A 15,551-nucleotide genomic window follows, 5' to 3' on the forward strand; every position below is an offset into this window, starting at 1 on the left:
CCCAGTGGAAGGACCAGTGAGTCAGGGGTTGCCAGCTCTGAGGTCAGAGCACCCCAGGGCTGACCCTGAAGAGGCCCCCTTCTGGCCTGGGAGGTCTGCATGCTCTGTCTGGACATGAGACTGGAGACCTGCGCTAAGCAGATTCTGACACAACTCCAGAGAGGTGTGTTTCCCATGGGGGGGTTTGGTGTACTCCTTCAAAAGTTCTGGGTTGCCAGGTACAGGTCCAGCCGAAAGGTACAGACCCTGAGTTGGAGGGCCAGGTTCAGGGTGTCCCCCCTGACCTGGAGGAGGGGGAAATTGATTACAGTGCCCCTACCAGTTTGTCTTCTGGGGGAACTGATCCAGGTGGGAGGGTGCAGGGCCCCAGTAAGGGGGGGGGGGTGGGGCAGCATCACTCTTGACCTCTGCCCAGTCTAAGGGTACAGACCCTAAGCTGGGATCCCAGTTGCAGGATAGAATCCCTGAACTGGTGGTTGAATTGTGCAGGACACCTGCCACAGGTGCCCTGACTATTCTAGTAGTGGGTACTGCTCCAGGTGGGAGTCTGTAGAGCCCCAAGGAAGAGTACCGGGTGTGGGAAAGCCCACCCCAGTCTCCTGTCCAGCCACCGGGTACAGGCCCGGGGCTGGTGGGTCAGTGTCAGGATGTCATACCTGACCTGACAGGGGGGAGAGTGGACCAAGGGTTCCAGGTACCTGGGGCTACTGCCCCTGCTCACTGACACCACAGAGGTTGGAGAACCATGAAGGGCCTGGGGCCTGGTTCTCATCACTGACAGCTGTCAGTGGCCACTGTGGCTTGCTGTCCTGGTGGACAGAGTTGCCCCTGGAAGGGGGACAGGACTCACACCCCGGGGGTGGACTGGGCCATACTTCTGTGTTGGCCATGTAGATACTGTCTGTCTGTTGGGACACACCTGTGAGCAAGCTAAGGTTAGGTGCTGCACAGATGGTGTCCACATGTGAGGAGAAGTGTTCCTCATGGGTTAGCTGAGTGAGCCCTGAGAGTATGGGCAGAGGGATCTAAATGGGTTCAAATTGGTGTAGAACTGGAGTATGCCCCTGAAGTTGCGGACCAGGGTCCATGTTTTATCACGCCAAGCAGGGAAGCCTATCAAGGTATTGATTAGCCTACCCTGGTTTTTGACTGGAAGGGGGTTGTGTTGGACTAGGCCCTTTTTGCAGGGTCATCCCAGAACGTTCTGCCTTCCTCCTGTATTTTTTCTGACCTGTTGTTGGTGGTTTTATGTCTCTGGGCACTTCACTTCTGCTGATCAGTGCTAAAGTGCATATGCTCTCTTTTTTTTAATTGTGTTATGGATTAGTGTTTCCATGATTGGCTATTTCATTTACTAGTGAGACCTTAGTACAGTGCATTATCTGTGCAAAGGGCCTGTAAATCAAATGATGCTGGTGGGCTTGCAGCACTGATTGTGCCAGCCACAGAAGCAGCTTGTATAATGTGACTCAGGCCTGCCATTGCAGAGCCTGTGTGCAACCTGGGACTGCCATGTTGACTTGGCAAGTGCACACACTTACCAGTCCATAACCCTTCCATTTTCTACATTTTAGCCACCCCTAAGGCAGGCCCAAGGTAGCCCTGTGGGCAGGGTGCATTGTAAGTGAAAGGTAGTACATGCCTTGATGTGTGTGGCATGTTCTGATATTGAAATACTGCCAATTTCGTTTTTTTACAAATTCAAGGCTATCTGTTCCCATAGGAGACAGAATGGGGAGTTTGTTTATAACTTCTTATAAACATAACTGATACAAGAACAAGATAGACAAGTAAAGTTTAGTATGCCTGAACTCAGAATGTTAAAGTGCATCTTTTAGTGAAGGTGATTTTTACATTCTGTGTTTGAAAATACCACTTTTAGAAAGTAGGTATTTTCTTGCCTAACTGTCCAGTGTGCCTCTGTTAGATTTGTGTATTGCATGTCTGGCTTTTGGATAACAGGGGCTAGAGAAAAACAGTGGCTCCAGAGGTCTGATGAGTCAGGGCTGGGCTGAATAGGCCTGGTCTGCATTTGGAGTGGTGAGAGGAGTAGCACCTTCACCTGAATAGGGCTGTGCCTGCCTTCCACAATGACGGCTCCATCCCCTGTGGTGTGTCTGGTGCCAAGCCTCACACTGATAATGGAGGTTGTTGTGCACTTGCAAAGTGCCCCACAGCACTGGTTTTGGCTGGGTACAGACACTCTCTGCCTTCAGAGAACAAATGATTTTGGTGTATACAAAGAGGGGCCCAGACCCCAGACATTTAGATCACTTCTGTGAAATCAAGAGGAACCTTTGCCAAGGAGAAGAGCCAGATATGCTGAGGAGGAATACTGACCCTGTGCTGTTTCATGTCTGGGGTTGGCCTGCAATGGCTGCTTACTGCCAAGGAAAGGGAAACAGGACTTTGCTGCTTGCTTTGTCACCTGATTGAAGAAAAGATCTTCAAGGGCTTGAAACTGAGCTTACCTCCTGTTCTGAAGTCTCAGGGACACAAAGACTTCACCACCAGCTCCCCTGAACTCTCTTCCTAGGAATTCCAACCTGCAAAGAGGCGCCTGTAGCTTTTTAGGGCCTCTAGAGTCTGTTTTTTGCTGGGAGCTGGAAAATCGATGCAAGATCGAAGAAGTGTAACGCATTCGCACCTGTTTCCGACACATCACCGAAGGAACCATCGCAGCACCTGCCGCGGCCCGAGAGATCACCGCACGACGTATCGGGTGCAGCAATCTCCGAAGTCCGAGATCACCGCACCTACTTTGACACAAGCCTGCTGTGCAGCTGCGTGAAGCCTTGCATCATGCCTAATCGATGCATTGCATCGAGGGGCCTAGACTGTCACATCATTGGGGGACGCAGTAAGAAACATATGCATCAACTCCCCACGCAGTAAGAAAACAAAGCATCACCTTCTCTTCGGTAATGAATCGACGCATCACCTCTCCTGCGCTGCAGTAAGGAATCGACACATCACCTCCCCCGAAGCAAGGAACCAACGCATCACCTTCCCTGTGTGTAAGGAACCAACGCATCCCCTTCCCTGTGGCCATTTTGTTTGTTTTGCGCGAGGCATCTAAGGTACTTTGTGAGGAAAGTGTTGCATTTACAAATTGCATTGAACTGAACTACTTCTTGCATTTGAAAACCTTATTTTGAATACCGTATTGTAAGCATGGGCGAATTTGCGGATTTGCAAATTCGTAATCTGCAAAATTCGCGAATTCGTGCGAATTTGCGGATTTATATATTTTTGCGTGTTCGCGGGTGTTCGCGGGGCGCTTTGCGTGTTCGCGGGTTTTTTTTTTGCCTGGTTAATCACTGCCACCCTCTCGTTTTTTATGCCCTTCTGCCCTCTGTACCACTCGTTTTTGTGCCCTTCTGCCCCACTCATTTTTTGTCCCCTTCTGCCCTCTGTCCCACTTTTGTGCCCTTCTGCCCTCAGCCCCACTTAGAATGGCGCCAACAAGCTGCCAGCACCATTCTAAAATAGCTACAAAGAGCTTCGACAGGAAGCACTAATAGATAAAGTAAAGCAGGTGCTCGAGTTGAAGGTCAAATTAAGTTACACAATCATTAATCACCCCAAGTTTGGGGTGATTAATGATTGTGTAACTGAATTTGAGCTTCAACTCGAGCACCTGCTTTACTTTATCTATTAGAGCTTCCTGTTGAAGCTGACTTTTGTAACTATTTTAGAATGGCTCTGGCAGCTTGCCATTCTAAAAGAGTTACAAAAGTCAGCTTGAACTTTTGACCCAATCCGTTCCGCTCGCGGATTTTGCGGGAAATTCACGAATCTCGCGGATTGCGAATTTACCGAAAGTCCGCAAAATCCGCGAGCGGAACGGATTTTCCGCCCATGCTTACTGTATTGTGGGTTTTTGTCGTTTGGTCTTGTTTTGGTTTAGATTTAAGATTACCTATTTTTCTAAACTGGTGTTATGTCCCTTTGTGGTGTTTTCACTGTATTACTGTATGTGTTCACAAATGTGTTATACACTGCCTCTGAGATAAGCCTGCCTGCGCGTGCCAAGCTAACAAGGGGGTGAGCAGGGGTTAAATTTAGCAGTGTATTACAGTGACTAGAAGGAAGGGTCCCTATTTGGACAAAGGTACCTACCTCTGCCAACTATAGACCCCCATTTCTAACACCCTGGCACTTTAATGTAGCAGGAGTTTCAGTAAAGGTTCTGGAAAGCTGCCTGGATCACAAGCTGATATAATTAACTGTCCCCACGGAACCCTCTTGAGTAGTTTACTGTTTCTGTCCTTCATGATATTCACTGACAGACACATTAGTTAATATGTTATCTAGAGCAAAATGCCTCCACTTTGGACGTCCAGTAAGTGCTGTGAACTAGTGAGCCTCTCTCTGCTGTACGCTGCTGTGGAGGAGGATCTTGTGAATAATACAGCACCTTGGGTTTTTGGGGACCCCTTACTTTTCTGTTAAATAACATTATGTGTGAGTGCTTATGAGTTGGTATAGCAAATTACCGTGTGGTATTTACCTACACTCGTTCTGAGTTTTACACTTGCAAATGATGCATAAGATGCACAATTAACACCCTGCATTATGCATATTTTTCATTTCATTCATGCATTTCCCATAGATACATTTCAGCAGTTTTGACGTGCTGGAATCCAGCAGAGGAAAATTGTAAGGGGATGATATGATGGTACAACATGAAATTTCAGTCCCTGTGCAAACTCCTGTTCGCAAAGGGACCTGAGGGCCAGATTTATCAAGATTTTGCACTGGCGCATTTTCACAAAAACTAGCATTGCATAAAGACAGCAACATTTGTTTGCTGTATTTTTGCACTACTAATGTTAAGGACATGGCTAATCATGAGAAACTCCATTACATTTTTATTCAGTTTTGATTGCTGAACAATCATCCAATTTTGCATTTTTTTTTTAAAAAAACATTATTTTATGAAAGAGTTACAAGTTCTATTGTAGGTAACCAATTACAATTTGGTCTGAGCACGTTTAACATCGAGTCATCAATTTTGCATTTTAGATAGACACTCCATATTTGAAAATGGTAAAGAATACTTTTTGCTTCTAATATAAATTTGTGTATTGTCCGCATGTTGATGTTAAAAGAAGCCAAGTGTATTTAAGACATTTCCTAGAGGTTCGAAATACAGATTAAATAGGATGGGGGTAGACTTGATTCTTTTGTAATAGCTAACATTGTTATGGGGTTTGCAGAGGTATTGCTTAATGACAGTGGCATAGTTAAGCCGTTTTGGTGGTCTCAGCCTTTGTCGCCCGCCGCAAGAGCAGGAGGAGTGGGGCTGGCAAGCAAATCCTGCGTACCCTATCATTTTTCTTTTCCTAATTGCTTCAGTCTCGAACCTTGTCCTTATTCACTGATCAATCCAGGGTCCATTGTGCTAGTTTTGTTCTAATGGCACTCCCAAATAGCGCCTAGCAAAGGGCTTTGTTAAGATCAGTTCCCTCCATTGAAGCTCGTTGAATGACCCTCTTGAGGTTGTCTATGAATCATTAATCTACAGCATAAGCCTGGGACCAGAGGGGGGTACTCTTTTGATGTTTTCAGTTTAGTTGGCCAACAAATTCTTTGCATTATTTGCTGTTAAAGGGCAGGCCATTATAAGATTTAAAGATATTGGGGATGCCCCACTTTGCAAAGATATCATAAAGATGTTCTATGACTTTGTCATGTTATGTCAAAGAAAGGTCTTCCACCAAAGAAAAATGTGAATATTCGTCTATGACTATCAGAAGATGGTGTTCATTTCCTAAAGGCCACAAAAAGTCAACTGTAACCCTCTCCTAAGCATGGGAAGAAGGTCAGACCTTGCCACTGGGTGCTGTGTCACCTTGGGGGACAAACAATTGCAAATGTGGCACGCCTTTAGCTCCTTCTGGACTCGCTCATCTAGCTGAGGGACCCACACTTGATCTCTTAAGACTCTTTTGGTGGCTACGATATCGAGGTGTCCTTCATGGCTGAGTTTTATGACCTGCCGTCTTAGACTGTCAGGTGTGATGATTCTCGGGCCTTGCAGTATTAAGCCTTTTTGGGTGCCTGCTAATTCATCCTATACATTTGTGAACTTTTGGATTCCAACATCCTTGGCAAGGGGTTGGGTATTTCTCCTCCATCATTGCGTGGTAATAATTTATTTGTCATTACTTTATCTGCATTGGTGGCAGCTATGATTTGTTCCACAGACAGAGCTGCTGGTGTTCTGGATCTCACAAAAAAGTTCAGATATGCATCAGCAGTCTTGGATGGCGAACTGTGATGATATATTGACACTCATGAAAAGTATTTCATGGTTTTGATCCTTACCTGGTGTGTGCATGATCTCATAGGTGTACTCTTGCATCTTAACTCTCACGTCTCGATGCAAGGAGGCATCTTAGTTTTCGGGTTTCCAAAAATTGTAAGCAATGCCTGGCGATCTGTGAAGACAGTGAATCCTTTTCTGTAGAGGAATACATGAAAATGTTTGCAGGCCCACACTACAGCCAGACTCTCTTTCTCCGACTGAGAGTAAGCACAATCTGTATCAGACAAGTTTCAACTGGCATAGGCCATGATGTGTCTCTGTGCATTTGGATGGCCATTGTGTTGAGCAAGGATTGCCCCTACCCCTACCTGGCTCGCATCAACTGTTATTTCGGTATGTAACTTGGGATCATCAATCGCATGTTTAATGTCTTTGAAACTATGGTCGCATTCTGGAGACCACTGGAAATGGTACATTATGCTTTGTCAAGCCTCTCAATGGGGCACCCACTGTAGCAAAGTTGTGAAAGTATCTTGAGCAATAACTTTCCATGCCTAGAAAAGATCACAGCATGGTAAGATCTTGGAGGAGTGGGGACAAGTGAATGACAGTGCTTGCACCCTGTCTGGAACTGGAGTCTTTCCACCATCAGAAAATATGTGCCCAAAAAACGTGAGTTTAGTTTTGTGAAACTCACACTTTGCAGTGTTCAGAGCAGGGGCGCTTTCTCCATTAGGGCTGTGGGGCTGTGCCTCTCTTACATTCCTATACATTTACATAACAACATATTTAATAGATTGATTTATATAGAGATATGATCGTATCTCTGAGTAAATTGATGTATTTAAGTCTGGGCTGTCTGTTTCAGGCTGCCTGCCACACCTAGCAATGAAGCAGGAGATGGAAGCCAGGCAGCAAATCAACTTTTGGAACTGAGATGCAGGACGCAGTACTTTCTGTTTAAAAGCTCTTCATTATCATTGGGTCTATGGTAGCATGCACTCTGTGGGCCAGTGACGCAATTTGCATCATGGTTTCGGGTGTAAGAGACTTCATCCCAGTTTTTAATGTTTTAATATTTCAAGACTATTCTTTCAAACTGCCTCATAAGCCTTGCTTTATAGCTACATTCATTTTCTTTGAACTGTATCATTCGGCAACCTAATTCTCATTTCTTTCTTGGGAGAGGGACCCACCCTGGATCCCAGGTTTGTCCATCAAACCTGTTCACCTTGCTCGGTGTATAAACCTCATGTCCAGCGATTACGCCTCACCACTTTCAAATGTCACCAGCCACCATTGGTTCAGAGTGAGACCTGCATCATCAAGTTACTGTCACAATAGGATAAGGACTTTGTCATGTTTTTTCTGTGTTCTCCCAAACACCAGTATGTTATCACTGTAATTGAAAGCATGTGGTACAGGTTGGATTACTGGGTGGAAAACATCCTGAAATATCTCAACAGCTGAAGATACTCCAAAACTCATTCTCTTATAGCTGATCAGATCATCATGAGTTGAAAAAGGTAGTAATGTACCTGCAGTTCTCCTCCAGCTAGAGTTGATGGTATACTTTATACAGGTCAAGATCGAAAAATGATGTGTGGACCAGGGTGACTCTCCCTCTCATTGACTTTGTTTGCCTGGCACATATCAACTAAGCATGGGCGAAATTTGCGAATTCGCGTTCCGTGGATTTCCCCGCAAAATCGCAAAAAAATCCACGAATTTGTGAATTTTCCCACGAAATCGCGGATTTTTTTGCGATTTGCCCTGGAGTACTTTCTACTGGCTAATCCAGTAAGTGCTCCCTCATTGGGTAAATGTATAGTGCTTTTACTACACAGCAGCTGCGTAAAGGGCCAGAAGATGTGTCTCCAGTGACCATGTGTGCCTGTAACACAGGCACAGGCACACATGGTCACTGGAGACACATCTTCTGGCCCTTTACGCAGCTACAGTGTAGTAAAAGCACTATGGGGCAGATTTACAAGCCGCTTGTGCCTCTTTTGCGCCGCAGTTGCGTCACTTTTGTGATGCAGCGGCAGCACAAAAGATGCACCATGGTGCTGGGTATTACCAACGTGACGCATCTGAGAGATGCGTCACGTTGTAAAGCCCTGCGCCATCAGGAGGCGTTCCGGAGCAACGGAGGGCGTTCCTCCTAAAAGTGGCTGAGTGAAATCTACAAGATTTCACTCAGTCACTTTTAGGCCAATGCTGCGTGAAAACCCTGCGCCTGCTTGAAGCAGGCGCAAGGCTTGGCGCAGCATTGGGGAGATAGGGCCCCCCAGAGCATTGCTGGAGCTGCGTCGCGTCGCAGCTCCAGCAATGCGCTGCTTTTACGGCACAGATGCGTGACGCATCTGTGCCGTTTTTGCCACATTGTGTGCCGCATTGTAAATGCGGCGGACCATGGGTGGCGGAGCTGCGGCGCACAATAACTGGCGCATCTCTGGGGATGCGCCAGTTATTGTAAATCTGCCCCTATACATTTAGCCAACGAGGGAGCACTTACTGATTAGACAGTAGAAAGTACTCCAGTTGAGTAGAGGTATTGCACAAAACGGTGGCATCTTCGTGGACAAACACGCAGGGCGGGATTCATTCTGCCCTCTGTTAGACTCGTTTTTCCCTTGTTTTTCTGCCCTTCTGCTCTCTGTCAGACTCGTTTTTCCCTTGTTTTTCTGCCCTTCTGCTCCCTGTTAGATTCGTTTTTTATGCCCTTCTGCCCTCTGTAGACTCATTTTTCCCTTGTTTTTCTGCCCTTCTGCCCTCTGTTAGACTCGTTTTTTGTGCCCTTCTGCCCTCTGTTATTCCCTTGTTTTTCTGCCCTTCTGCCCTCTGTTAGACTCGTTTTTTGTGCCCTTCTGCTAGACTCCTTTTTGTGCCTTCCTACCCCCTATTAGACTCGTTTTTTGTGCCCTTCTGCCCTCTGTTAGACTCGTTTTTCCCTTGTTTTTCTGCCCTTCTATCCTCTGTTAGACTGTTTTTTTGTGCCCTGCTGCCCTCTGTTAGACTCGTTTTTCCCTTGTTTTCCTGCCCTTTGTTAGACTGCTTTTTGTGCCTTTCTGCCCTCTGCATCACCACATCATCACTCAGCGCTACCCCAACATCACTCAGCACCACCAAATTATCACTCAGCACCACCACATTATCACTCAGCACCACCACAGCACCACTCAGACTAGTGCTGTCTCTTCCCAAGACAAAAAGGTATTTAAAAAATGATTTTCACTTTCTGTGTTTACTGTCTATGCCTGTGGTTGTTACAGTTAAAAATTGTAGTTTTAGCCTGCCTGTAATTGCATATTTTATCACCTGTGTTGTGTTTTAAATGTGTGGTTTTCCCTGCCCATGATTGCCTTCATTTAGTGTGTTGAATTGTGGGATTTGCAGTCCAATTTCTGTAGTTTGTCCCTCTCATTCCTTGGTGACAAATCTGTTTTCCCTCCAAATTTCTCCTTTGCTCTGTGCTTAGGCCTGTGTGCTGAAACAGTGCAGCCCCAGCCACCATTTTGTGTTCACAAGCCAGTGAGGCCAGCCCCCTGCCCCCCTCCCCCAGCAACAGGGATTTTCTACATCAGAGGGTGCTTCTGTGAGCTGTTGAAACTGTATTTACTGGGGCCTGTGCACTTCGTTTTTTGGCCAGCAGGGGGAGTAAAGCTTTATTCAAACAGTATTGTTAGATTTCGAGTTAGTGAAGCCTTTACCTGCTGAAGTCCAAAGTTGTGGATTGAGCCTGTCTGTCTCCTAGGAGATTCTGAACAGGAGCAAGCAGCTGCCCAGACCCCGCTCCCAGGCCAGCAGACCATTGGCTATTCAGCTACCAGGCAAGCCTGTGCCCTCCTCTCACACCTGCCTAGGCCCCTGAAGGCCTTGCTGGGTGAACCCCAAATCAGTCTCCTCCATCTTGTGAGTTGCAGCCCACATGTGCCCCAGATTGCTTTGAGCAGAGTCCAGGAAGTGGTAAGGAGACAGACTAGTGCTGTCTCTTCCCAAGACAAAAAGTTATTTAAAAAACGATTTTCACTTTCTGTGTTTACTGTCTATGCCTGTGGTTGTTACAGTTAAAAATTGTAGTTTTAGCCTGCCTGTAATTGCATATTTTATCACCTGTGTTGTGTTTTAAATGTGTGCTTTTCCCTGCCCATGATTGCCTTCATTTAGTGTGTTGAATTGTGGGATTTGCAGTCCAATTTCTGTGGTTTGTCCCTCTCATTCCTTGGTGACAAATCTGTTTTCCCTCCAAATTTCTCCTTTGCTCTGTGCTTAGGCCTGTGTGCTGAAACAGTGCAGCCCCAGCCACCATTTTGTGTTCACAAGCCAGTGAGGCCAGCCCCCTGCCCCCCTCCCCCAGCAACAGGGATTTTCTACATCAGAGGGTGCTTCTGTGAGCTGTTGAAACTGTATTTACTGGGGCCTGTGCACTTCGTTTTTTGGCCAGCAGGGGGAGTAAAGCTTTATTCAAACAGTATTGTTAGATTTCGAGTTAGTGAAGCCTTTACCTGCTGAAGTCCAAAGTTGTGGATTGAGCCTGTCTGTCTCCTAGGAGATTCTGAACAGGAGCAAGCAGCTGCCCAGACCCCGCTCCCAGGCCAGCAGACCATTGGCTATTCAGCTACCAGGCAAGCCTGTGCCCTCCTCTCACACCTGCCTAGGCCCCTGAAGGCCTTGCTGGGTGAACCCCAAATCAGTCTCCTCCATCTTGTGAGTTGCAGCCCACATGTGCCCCAGATTGCTTTGAGCAGAGTCCAGGAAGTGGTAAGGAGACAGACTAGTGCTGTCTCTTCCCAAGACAAAAAGTTATTTAAAAAACGATTTTCACTTTCTGTGTTTACTGTCTATGCCTGTGGTTGTTACAGTTAAAAATTGTAGTTTTAGCCTGCCTGTAATTGCATATTTTATCACCTGTGTTGTGTTTTAAATGTGTGGTTTTCCCTGCCCATGATTGCCTTCATTTAGTGTGTTGAATTGTGGGATTTGCAGTCCAATTTCTGTGGTTTGTCCCTCTCATTCCTTGGTGACAAATCTGTTTTCCCTCCAAATTTCTCCTTTGCTCTGTGCTTAGGCCTGTGTGCTGAAACAGTGCAGCCCCAGCCACCATTTTGTGTTCACAAGCCAGTGAGGCCAGCCCCCCTGCCCCCCCCTCCCCCAGCAACAGGGATTTTCTACATCAGAGGGTGCTTCTGTGAGCTGTTGAAACTGTATTTACTGGGGCTTGTGCACTTCGTTTTTTGGCCAGCAGGGGGAGTAAAGCTTTATTCAAACAGTATTGTTAGATTTCGAGTTAGTGAAGCCTTTACCTGCTGAAGTCCAAAGTTGTGGATTGAGCCTGTCTGTCTCCTAGGAGATTCTGAACAGGAGCAAGCAGCTGCCCAGACCCCGCCCCCAGGCCAGCAGACCATTGGCTATTCAGCTACCAGGCAAGCCTGTGCCCTCCTCTCACACCTGCCTAGGCCCCTGAAGGCCTTGCTGGGTGAACCCCAAATCAGTCTCCTCCATCTTGTGAGTTGCAGCCCGCATGTGCCCCAGATTGCTTTGAGCAGAGTCCAGGAAGTGGTAAGGAGACAGACTAGTGCTGTCTCTTCCCAAGACAAAAAGTTATTTAAAAAAGATTTTCACTTTCTGTGTTTACTGTCTATGCCTGTGGTTGTTACAGTTAAAAATTGTAGTTTTAGCCTGCCTGTAATTGCATATTTTATCACCTGTGTTGTGTTTTAAATGTGTGGTTTTCCCTGCCCATGATTGCCTTCATTTAGTGTGTTGAATTGTGGGATTTGCAGTCCAATTTCTGTAGTTTGTCCCTCTCATTCCTTGGTGACAAATCTGTTTTCCCTCCAAATTTCTCCTTTGCTCTGTGCTTAGGCCTGTGTGCTGAAACAGTGCAGCCCCAGCCACCATTTTGTGTTCACAAGCCAGTGAGGCCAGCCCCCCTGCCCCCCCTCCCCCAGCAACAGGGATTTTCTACATCAGAGGGTGCTTCTGTGAGCTGTTGAAACTGTATTTACTGGGGCCTGTGCACTTCGTTTTTTGGCTAGCAGGGGGAGTAAAGCTTTATTCAAACAGTATTGTTAGATTTCGAGTTAGTGAAGCCTTTACCTGCTGAAGTCCAAAGTTGTGGATTGAGCCTGTCTGGCTCCTAGGAGATTCTGAACAGGAGCAAGCAGCTGCCCAGACCCCGCCCCCAGGCCAGCAGACCATTGGCTATTCAGCTACCAGGCAAGCCTGTGCCCTCCTCTCACACCTGCCTAGGCCCCTGAAGGCCTTGCTGGGTTAACCCCAAATCAGTCTCCTCCATCTTGTGAGTTGCAGCCCACATGTGCCCCAGATTGCTTTGAGCAGAGTCCAGGAAGTGGTAAGGAGACAGACTAGTGCTGTCTCTTCCCAAGACAAAAAGTTATTTAAAAAACGATTTTCACTTTCTGTGTTTACTGTCTATGCCTGTGGTTGTTACAGTTAAAAATTGTAGTTTTAGCCTGCCTGTAATTGCATATTTTATCAACTGTGTTGTGTTTCAAATGTGTGGTTTTCCCTGCCCATGATTGCCTTCATTTAGTGTGTTGAATTGTGGGATTTGCAGTCCAATTTCTGTAGTTTGTCCCTCTCATTCCTTGGTGACAAATCTGTTTTCCCTCCAAATTTCTCCTTTGCTCTGTGCTTAGGCCTGTGTGCTGAAACAGTGCAGCCCCAGCCACCATTTTGTGTTCACAAGCCAGTGAGGCCAGCCCCCCTGCCCCCCCTCCCCCAGCAACAGGGATTTTCTACATCAGAGGGTGCTTCTGTGAGCTGTTGAAACTGTATTTACTGGGGCCTGTGCACTTCGTTTTTTGGCCAGCAGGGGGAGTAAAGCTTTATTCAAACAGTATTGTTAGATTTCGAGTTAGTGAAGCCTTTACCTGCTGAAGTCCAAAGTTGTGGATTGAGCCTGTCTGTCTCCTAGGAGATTCTGAACAGGAGCAAGCAGCTGCCCAGACCCCGCCCCCAGGCCAGCAGACCATTGGCTATTCAGCTACCAGGCAAGCCTGTGCCTTCCTCTCACACCTGCCTAGGCCCCTGAAGGCCTTGCTGGGTGAACCCCAAATCAGTCTCCTCCATCTTGTGAGTTGCAGCCCACATGTGCCCCAGATTGCTTTGAGCAGAGTCCAGGAAGTGGTAAGGAGACAGACTAGTGCTGTCTCTTCCCAAGACAAAAAGTTATTTAAAAAACGATTTTCACTTTCTGTGTTTACTGTCTATGCCTGTGGTTGTTACAGTTAAAAATTGTAGTTTTAGCCTGCCTGTAATTGCATATTTTATCACCTGTGTTGTGTTTTAAATGTGTGGTTTTCCCTGCCCATGATTGCCTTCATTTAGTGTGTTGAATTGTGGGATTTGCAGTCCAATTTCTGTAGTTTGTCCCTCTCATTCCTTGGTGACAAATCTGTTTTCCCTCCAAATTTCTCCTTTGCTCTGTGCTTAGGCCTGTGTGCTGAAACAGTGCAGCCCCAGCCACCATTTTGTGTTCACAAGCCAGTGAGGCCAGCCCCCCTGCCCCCCCCCCTCCCCCAGCACCAGGGATTTTCTACATCAGAGGGTGCTTCTGTGAGCTGTTGAAACTATATTTACTGGGGCCTGTGCACTTCGTTTTTTGGCCAGCAGGGGGAGTAAAGCTTTATTCAAACAGTATTGTTAGATTTCGAGTTAGTGAAGCCTTTACCTGCTGAAGTCCAAAGTTGTGGATTGAGCCTGTCTGTCTCCTAGGAGATTCTGAACAGGAGCAAGCAGCTTCCAACTCCCTGACCAGCAAACCTTGTCTGAGGTTGCTGGGACCTTATATAGTGTACTGATGGTTGGCACATGTGTACACTGATTGGTGGTGGTATCTGGTGTTTCTATTGGGTTAGGGTTAATGTCCTCATTGGCTGGGTATTTGAGGGTTCTGATTGGTTTCTCGGTCTGTGGTTCAATCATTGCAGGGTTGGGACTAGGGCTAGGGTTCGGATTTCTATAGGAAGTAGGGACTAGGGCTTCCTATGTTATTGGTTGTTGGGAGTAGGGTGGGACTAGGGCTACGGTTAGACCTTTAATTGGAAGTAGCGATTTAGTGCTTCTGGTGTGATTGGTTTTTGGACCAGTTGTGGGACTAAGAGTAGGGTTAGGCTCTCTATTGGAAATAGGGACTAGGGCTACTTGTACCTATGGCTGTTAGGGCTAGTGTTGTGATTGGATAGTGTTAGGGCTAGGGTTCCCATTGGCTGAAGGGGTCACCTGATTATTAGGGCTACAAAAAGGGCCAGGCTTAGGGCGTCTCAGCCCGGGCGTCAAGGCTAAGGGTGGAGAGGACAAGGGTAGTTGCCTGTTTGGGCCTGTTCGAGACTGGTCGGGACTAGGGCCTGAAATGCTGCCCTTTTTCTCTTAAAAAAAAAAATCCTTCACTCTTTTATCCCTCCACTATCCTTTTTCTATCAAAATTAACAGACTAACATGTTCACTTCTCAAATTCCATGTTCCATATTCAACTATACTAATATACTGCCCAAATAACTGAATAACATATCTACTACTCAAATTACTTCATATTCATACTATACTAATTTTCAACACTAATCCTTTATGGGTTCCGGAGTGGCGTGCTACTCACCAAAAAAGCGCTACAACACCCATCAGGGGTAACAAGTGCTATATGAATGCAAATCTTTCTTCCCTTTTATCCATCCTCTATCCTTCTCACGCCAAGTAACACACTAATATCCACCACTGAAATTACCTCATATTTCACCATATTAATTCACCACTAATCCTTTATAGGCTCCCTGAATAGCATGCGTCAACAAGCGAGCGATAAATAAATACTAACCTTTGTCCTACTCTATCCTTCTGCTATCATTCCAAATCCAAATAACTGACTAACATATCCACCACTTAAAATGTACTTGCATGTTTCACTATACTAATTCAAAACTAATCCTCTGTGGGTCCCGGAGTAGCGTGCTACCTGCCGAAAAAGCGCTTCGACGCCTCGTCAGGGGTAGTAAGCGCTATATAAATGCAATTACAATACAATACAATACTCAGCACCACCACAGCATCACTCAGCACCACAACAGCATCACTCAGCACTACCACAGCACCACTCAGCACCACCACAGCACCACTCAGCGCCACCACAGCATCACTCAGCGCTACCACAGCATCACTCAGCACCACCACAGCATCACTCAGCGCCACTACATTATCACTCAGCACCACCACAGCACCACTCAGCACCACCACAGCATCACTCAGCACCACCACA

The 15,551-nt window shown here is 46.6% G+C and overlaps 1 protein-coding gene across 2 annotated transcripts in view; it reads left to right on the forward strand.

The window, feature by feature from the left end:
* The window catches only part of TPD52L1 (TPD52 like 1), a 1,161,028-nt gene that overhangs the window by 1,028,769 nt on the left and 116,708 nt on the right, over positions 1 to 15,551 (forward strand). The window lies entirely within an intron of this gene.

This window comes from Lissotriton vulgaris, chromosome 6, assembly GCF_964263255.1.
Source record: "Lissotriton vulgaris chromosome 6, aLisVul1.2, whole genome shotgun sequence".
Classification (NCBI taxonomy): Eukaryota; Metazoa; Chordata; class Amphibia; order Caudata; family Salamandridae; genus Lissotriton; species Lissotriton vulgaris.